Source organism: Lathamus discolor, chromosome 1 (assembly GCF_037157495.1).
Source record: "Lathamus discolor isolate bLatDis1 chromosome 1, bLatDis1.hap1, whole genome shotgun sequence".
Lineage (NCBI taxonomy): Eukaryota > Metazoa > Chordata > Aves > Psittaciformes > Psittacidae > Lathamus > Lathamus discolor.
This window is the reverse complement of record NC_088884.1, coordinates 124,229,072-124,237,519: the sequence shown is the minus strand read 5'-3', so window position 1 is coordinate 124,237,519 and position 8,448 is coordinate 124,229,072. Positions and strand designations below refer to the sequence as shown.

The 8,448-nt window shown below is 37.3% G+C and overlaps 1 long non-coding RNA gene across 1 annotated transcript; it reads right to left on the bottom strand.

The window, feature by feature from the left end:
* Positions 1-231: 231 nt before the first annotated feature.
* On the bottom strand, positions 232-2,700 carry LOC136007347 (uncharacterized). Its single transcript, XR_010609644.1, has 3 exons — positions 2,661-2,700; positions 999-1,056; positions 232-258 (listed from the first exon to the last, which is right to left on the bottom strand). It is a non-coding gene; the product is annotated as an uncharacterized LOC136007347 (long non-coding RNA).
* Positions 2,701-8,448: the final 5,748 nt, after the last annotated feature.

Below are 8,448 nucleotides of genomic sequence, written 5' to 3'. Positions count from 1 at the left end.
TTGCAGAACTGCAGCAGACCAGTTCCCTGCTCTTGGAGCTGTAAGATGCTGGCCTGACATTTCCAATAAGGAATGACTACCAGATATTCAGACCTGCCCAAGAACCCACCAGGACAGCACTCATCAATAACTAAGACTCTGTGCCCTTTTAGGGACACTCAGCAATGATCTTTCCTATAGATAGCCCACATAGATGTGGTACCTACCAGCCTCTGCACTCCTTTGGGGTATCCTCAGTTAACCTACAGTGTGCCTGATCTAACAGAGAAGAAGAAAAAAAAATGCCATTGAACCATTCTTTTTACAATAGGATCTGTCAGATTTGCTTCCATTAAAATCAGTAACAAAACCTATTGTAATATTTGTGGAAAATGAATTATATCTTGAAATACTACCCTGTGATTCATGGGAAACAAAAATAAGAGCCACTATAATACTATTTTTACAGTCCATTAATATCCATGTCTAGTTGGTTGGGGGTTTTTTAGTAATTCTACACTGTCTTTTCTTTCTCTGGTATTCAGTCTTCCTTTTGCAAAGCAAACATTACAATTTTAAAGAGAAAATGTTACAGTAAAACAGCTCTTCGAGCAATAACATCAAAACTATTCGCTATTCTGCATATTTATCATTACCATAATATATCAGTAGCAATAATCTATCAGCATGATTGGATTAATTTAAGTAACATTTCTTCTTAAATATCAAAAAAATATCATTTATCCATTTTTATCAAGAACAGTATTCTTAGATATTTCTTTTCTGTTAAAAAATCTGGGATGATAAACAAATATTAAAATTAAGACTTAGAAATAATAGGCATTACATGTTGCTTTGCCTGAAGTGTTTGTCTTTAGTGTACTGTAGTATGTGGCTAAAATTTTTAACAAGAAAAGAGAATAACGTTCTAGAGAGCAGACAGATGTCACCGCAGTGGATCTAGAGTGGACTTGTGTTATTAAAAATGTAAGAACTGATGTTTGCCCAGTGATACTCACTTTGAATATCTTTCTTGTGTCCTCACTAGTGAGCTGTTTCCAGAAAGCAGCAGTCTACCTGTGGTAGAAAGAAGGAAAAAAGCAAATAGATGAATCAGGAAAAGGATGCCCTTTTTTCTTCCCTGGTCAGAAAGCAGCCTGATTGGTTTCTCAAGCAGGTCAGGAGAAAGTTTGTTGTATAACGTAGGCAGTCATCAAGCAGCCAGTGCTTGCCAGCAGCAACTCCACAGACTCCTTTTGCATTATTTGAAACTAAAGAAAGAGGTATCATCACATAACCAGAATCACAGAGGGTTAGATGCACTCAATGCATACAAACAAATGATACTTTCTGCAAAATACGTACAAAAAATATGGCTACTTAAAGCTGATTATTTACTGCAGGGTTTCTTGTATTCAAAAGAATCAATGAACAAAGTGAGCATTATTGGGACTACCTTCTATCAACATGAAGGAAATGAAGCAATAAGGTGTGAGGCAATTTTCACATGGAAGAGAATGGAGCTTTTTAACTATATTGTTTATCTTCCCCTTTAGATATGTTTGGTTGTTGTTTTCTTAAATACATAAAGGTAAATGTTTTTGTTCACACCTGTTGACTCATTACTTACTCATTGGATACTTTACAGTTAGGAAGAATTTTGAAATAGTTTTGCAGAAAGAAAGAAACTAGCTTTATATTTTATTATGAGGATGGTTCCCAACTACAAAGGACAACATGAGAGAAAGAATAAAGTATCTAGTGAGCAAGTAAAATAGGAACTATGTTGTCAGCTTGCAGCTCCCAGGATACTGGAAGAACTGAGATTGAAAAGCAAGGAGGAAAGATGGCATTTGCTGTAGTAAAGTGAATTCAAAGGGAAGAAATTACAAGATCAGAGGAAGAAGTAATAAATTCTTTTGACAACTTCAAAGCAAGCAGAATTGAGGGGAGGAGATGTGTTCATGAGTTTTGATTTTACTGCACTTTACTAATTTTCACAGTCTTTTTCAGTTATGCCCTACTTATTTTCTATATGCAAATGCATTACTAGCCTGGAGATCCCAATTACTGTGGGAATTGCGCAGATCCCAATTACTAAGGGAACTTGTTAAAATTACTTTTCTATACATGTTATCTATGATGCTGAGACACTTTAGTCCCCAGGCAGAGTGAAAGCCTGAGGTTGAAATTAATGCAAATTGCTGTGTTTGTAGGATTCCAACCATTTACATGCACATCTATTACCATGTTTATATTGAACATTGGTTCACTTTACTATATTGAAGAAAATTACATGAGGTGTGGTGTTCAAGATAGAAGGTAAGTCAGCAAAGGAGATGATAGCTTCGTTGTCTTCCTTCTCGTGAAGGTGGAAGAAGGGGTTGGAAGAGATAATTATCATGCTTCCCTTTGCCTCTCTGTCTTCCATAAAATTTGGAGAAAATCCATAAAAAGACGATCATACAGTATCCTGGTTTCTGCACAGATTCTTACTTGAGGTTTAAACAGTAGCTGTTAAATGGAGGTCTTCCCCAGCAAGTACAGGAAGAGAGAATGTATTCTACATTATTTTAATGGTGTTGAATAAAGAATATACGATTTTTGCTGAAATAGGTAAAATGATACAGGTCAGACTCTCATGTAACTCCATGACTGCACAGCAACTCTTTTTTCCTTACCTGATGCCTCAGATATATCTGTGCTGCTGTCCAGTTGTCTGGCAGAAGTAGACCAGGGAAAAGAAATAAGGGAAGAGATCAGTTACTGTCCACTTTCATATCAAATGACTGTAGATTTGTGTCTATAAACAGCAATGAAAAAGAGCAGTTTGCTGATTGGCAAAATGGATGAGAAAGAAATTATACTAAGAGAGAAAACCAGAAATAAGTCTTACATTTGTTTCTAAAACTATTTACCTGTACAGTTATATCCATATATAGGTGTGCCTATACATATATACGTGTATCAATCATATACAATTAGCTGGACAGTTGCAATGAATGGTAGTATTTTAGGGGAGAATTACACTGTCAAATTCATGGAACAAGTTTAGATAACAGAAACATACTTAGTGGAATAAGTTGCATTACACTTACGTTTTTTAAACTAGGTACAAGAAAAATACCTGAACATGCAGTATTAAAGCAGCTTGTGAAGCAAGTACAGAACAAGAAATCTAGTGTAGTTCTTATGATTTTGTTTACCTGCAGATGGTGGCTAATTCAATGTATGTGATGTTTCAAACTGAGTTTGGCATTAGGAAACTGAGTTTTGGCTAATTCAATTCAGTGATGTTTCAAACTGTGTTTGGCATTAGGAAAACCTGTGACTCAGCCTGGCAGTAATAGCCTGCCTCCTACAGACTAGGAAAGCATGGTCATCCTTTTTTTCTGAGACATAGAGAGCACTTTCTAATTTTTATCTTTGCTATGTTGGCAGAAATATGTAAGCTGGCAAACATTCACATGTAAGTCATACCATCTGATAAACACAGCCACAGAGCAATAGGCCTGAACTGCTGCCCTGAAGTTTTAAATCTTTTAAATCTGAAGACTTAATGGGATTTTTTAACAATTATTTTGTGCCATAAGAAGACTAAAATTTTATTTCTGCTCCTGTCTTTCAGTGGTAGATCAATTAGACTTTATAGAATCAGAGAAAATTTAGGTTGCTCAAAGCCCCATCCAGTCTGGACTTGAACACTTCCAGGAATGGGGCCACCACAACTTTGCGAGGCAACCTCCAGTGTCTCAGCACCCTCGTCATAAAGAATTTTTTCTTAATATAAAAACTAAATCTCACTTCTGTCATCTTAAAGCCATTTCTCCTTGTCTTATCATTACGTGCCCTTGTAAAGAGCCCCTCTCCAGATTTCTCATAGGCCCCCTTTAGGTACTGGAAGGCTGCTATAACGTCTCCCCAGAGCCTTCTCTTCTCCAGGCTGAACAAGCCCAACTCTCTCAGGCTGCCTTCATAAAAAGGGTTCTCCAGCCCTCTCACAGCATCTTCATGGCCCTCCTCTGGACTCGCTCAAGCAGTTCCATGTCCCTCTTATGTTACGGGCTGCAGATGTAGTACCGCAGGTAGGCTCTCACAAGAGCAGAGGAGAGGGGGAGAATCACCTTTGTCAACCTGTTGGTCATGCTCCCCAGCACACAGTTGGCTTTCTGGGCTGCGAGTGCACACTGCCAGCTCGTGCTGAGCTTCTCATCAACCAACACCCCCAAGTCCTCCTCCTTAGGGCTGCTCTCAATCCATTCTTTCCCCAGCCTATATTTTTGCTTGGGATTGCCTCAGCCCATGTGCAGGACCTTGTATGTGGCCTTGTTATGCATCATGAGGTCTGCACTGGCCCACCTCTCAAGCGTGTCAAGCTTTCCTCTGGATATGTCAACTGCATCACACAGCTTGGTGCTGTCAGCAAGCTTGCTGAGGGTGCTTTCAATCCTACTACCCATGTCACTGACAAAGGACAGCTTTGCTTTCTTATAGAGAATATCATCTACATGACCAAATCTAGACTGAAGAGGAATGGGAAGTGGAACACTAAAAGTATCAGTTTGTCAGTCTTTATGACTGACTATGATTCCACCTGTCTGACTGCAATATCTTTGGGTTTTGTCTAATAACATGATAGTCTTAAGGCAAATTTAGGACAAGCTTGAAACTTTTTATTAAGATTGTGGGCCAGTTTTCAAAGACTTCAGTAGCAACAAACATCTGAAAAACAAAAAGTGATCTTCAGTATGATGTTTGATATCACACCTCATCTTTTGTGAGGAGGGTCATGGGGACTTTAAACTTTCAAATGTATATAAATATATATTATCTCTCACAAATTAAAAATATTTTTGTGTGTTTTTTGGCATAAAATTAATGCTGGAAAGTGAAACTATCAGTGAAAAAATTATTATCTGACAAAATCTATCTAAGATTGTGTTGTGGTTTAAACCCAAATCACAAAGCTTGTTCACTCACTTCCTCCCACTTCTTGCCCTCCCCCTGCTCCCAGAGGGACAAAGAGGAGAATCGAAAAGAATGCAACTCCCACAGGTTGAGATAAGAACAGTTTAGTAACTAAGGTATAACACAAATCACTACTGCTACCACCAATGATAATAATGATAAAGAAAAATAACAGGAGGAAAGAATACAACACTTCAACACCAGCCGACCAATAACTCGCCCCACTTCCCCCAGCTGAGCACCGACCAATCCCTCCTCCAACCCTGCAGTCGCAGCCCTTCCGGGTAACTCCATTACATCCTGGGCATGATATGCTGTGGTATGGAATACCTCTTTGGTCAGTTTGGGTCAGGTGTCCTGTCTCTGCTTCCTCCCAGCTTTCCCTCCTCCCTGGCAGAGCATGAAGCTCAGAAAGTCCTTGGCCAGACCAAACATTTGAGCAGCAACTTAAAACATTGGCGTTATCAGCGCTGCTCCCAGGCCAAAAAAACAAAACACAGCACTGCACTAGCTACTAAGAGGGAGAAAAATGACTGCTACTGCTGAACCCAGGACAGATTTTTTTAACAGTGTGCTTCAGTATAATATAGAACTAATGGAACATAGAATTTATAGTCTTGTGTTTTTAATAGTGCAAGAACATCAGAGAAAGTACTTTGCATTATCCTCTGTGATTGTAACTTCCTTTCCTTTTTTCTGTATTGATTTTAAACTGTTGGTACTGAATACCAAAGAGGTGAGGAAGAACATATAAAACACATAATATAAACTTTCCCAGGGACCTTGGTGAGACATATCTTGGGTCTTCTAGTCTCCTCGGAAAGCTCATATTTATTTTATATATTTCACCTGCCTAATACTTTGAAATTACAACTTAAGTCAGTTATATCTCAGATGCATTTATGAGATTTTAATGATTAGAAAACAGTTGCTTCCATTGCAAACAGGTATCATGTTTAGCAGTTGCACTTGAAAACCCAAGCTGAATCAGCACTGGAACTGAATTATCTACTAGCCATCAAAAAAACCCCAGAACAATTGCATTGCTTTTATACTATTTACAATAGATGAAGAAAAATACAGGAATTTAGTATAAATAAATATAGGTGCAGTGTTAGTTGTAATGACATGGTTTATTACCAGAATGCACTTTGAGTTCTGAGAAACATAACAATATAAAATTGTACTAAGGTACAAGAGCTAACTAACTAATCTAATAACAGCATTCAAAACTACCCAACATTAGAAGTTCAAAAGACAAAGATTTTTATAGAATCATAGAATGGGTTGGGTTGGAAGAGATCTTAAGGATCATTTAGTTCCTAGAACTCTTCCATGAGCAAGGTAGATCAAAACTCCATTCAACCTTGCCTTGAACACTCCCGGGGATAGAGCAGCCACAGCTTCTCTGGGCAACCTGTTCCGGTGTTTCACCACCCTCACAGTAAAGAACTTCTTCCTAATGCCTAATGTGAACCTATCTTTTTCAGTTTAAAACCAATCTAGTTGTTATGTCACTACTTGCATTTAAAACAGTCTATATCTTTTTAAAAAAGAACAATAATATATAATATTTTTAAACATATGCCTATTAATTCTTTTCATTATTATTTTATCAATAGACCCCTTCATCTGGAATTAGAATTCTAAAAGGACTTACTGTCGTGAAGTACTATTCTAATTCACCTTACTTAAAAAATTAAATTAGGAAGTTCTGAAAATACGTCTGTATTTTAATGAAAACGTCAATTCTTTTAAATGGAAAGGTCTCTGTAACTAAATACTGATACTGACAATTTATGTTAGTATTTAATAATAGCACTACCAAATCTCTCTCCTTTGTGACATAAATGTGACATGCATTGCTAGCAGTATATCCAAGACAGATCCACAAATTCTGCACAAGTTCTTCGATTTTTCTGAAATTCTGGTGCATTGATGACTAATAGTTTTAGAATAGTAGCACAAGCAAAATTATCCAATAATGTTCTCCATGTTCTTCAAAGAATCTTTGGACCATCCTCTAATAAGCTTAAAGTTCGTATTGTCTCTGTGATGAGAGAACGTTTCTGGAGAAATATAAACCACAACTGAAAATCTTTTTAGGAGTGTACTGTAATTTCTCAAAATGAGTGAATATCTCAGGTGCCAAACCTGAAAAACCACTATTTATTCTATAAAAACATGAATGCAACAAATATGCTATAAGATATAGCAAATGAGAGCACAACATTAGACCTTCATATCTGAAAGTTATTGATTTTTTTTTTTTCGGCTATGACATTTATTCAATTCTTTTGCACTAAAATGTTTTAATTGCTGGACTCACGTAAAGTTTGAAGAGAAAGGAAGAAAATGGGAAAATATTTTTGAAAAATAATATAAAATAATAACTTGTAATGTTATTTAATATTTAAATAGTTTTGTAGGCAGGTCTGAGTAGAATGAAATAATTTATTTAATATTTTTTGTCAATATTTGCATCAATATGAATTAAACTTACTTTAATTTTCATGTAAAATAACATTTTTAGAGTTTTTTGCCCACTGGTGGAAAAGGACTACATGTTAAGAAACACAGCTGCTTCACAGGCTTATTTTATGAGGCTAACATAAGTAACTAACAATCAGTTAATAAACTCAGTATTACCGCTTTTTTCGCAACATGCAAGTATAACGAATATTTCTGTCTCTAAACCTTTGATTCTCCTGGTGGAATATAAATTAACAACATGAACTTTTAATAATTAGCTGTTTTTTTATTGGTAACAGAATGTGCAATGCGTAGGAAACACAAACATGAGGGCAGTGTATTCTGACTAGTTAAGAGGCTTGAAAAAATATCATTAGTAGAGAAGCATATATATTTCTCTCTATATATATTTCTCTCTTTATAATTTATATATATTTGGAGAACAGACTTTGGCCTCTTTGGGAACCTGCTTAGTAAGGTTCCATGGGAAATATCCCTAGAGGGCAGGGGGGCCCAAGACTGTTGGTTGATAGTCAAGTATCACCTACTGCAAGCTCAGGAGTGTTGCATCCCAACTAGAAGGAAGTGCAGCAAGAGGGCCAAGAGACCTCCTTGGATGGATAAGGAGCTGCTGAGGAAACTTTAATGGGAAAAAGAGGCTTATAAAAGGTGGAAGCAAGGACAGACAGTCTGGGATGAATACAGGGATGTTGTCTGGGAAGCTAGGGACCAGTTAGGAAAGCTAAGGCCCAGTTAGAATTAAACTTGGCTAGGGATGTTAAAGATAACAGGAAGGGATTCTATAATTACACTGCAAATAAAAGACTAGGGACAATGTGGGCTGTCTCCGGAAGCTATCAGAAGAACTGGCTACCCTGGATTTGGAGAAGGCTGAGGGTCTTAATAACTTCTTCGACTCGGTCTTCACTGACCACACCACCCAAGTCTTGCAAGGCAGATGCAGGGATTGCGAGAATGAAGACCTTGGGCCCACTGCAGGAGAGGATCTGGTTTAAGGCCATCTTAAGA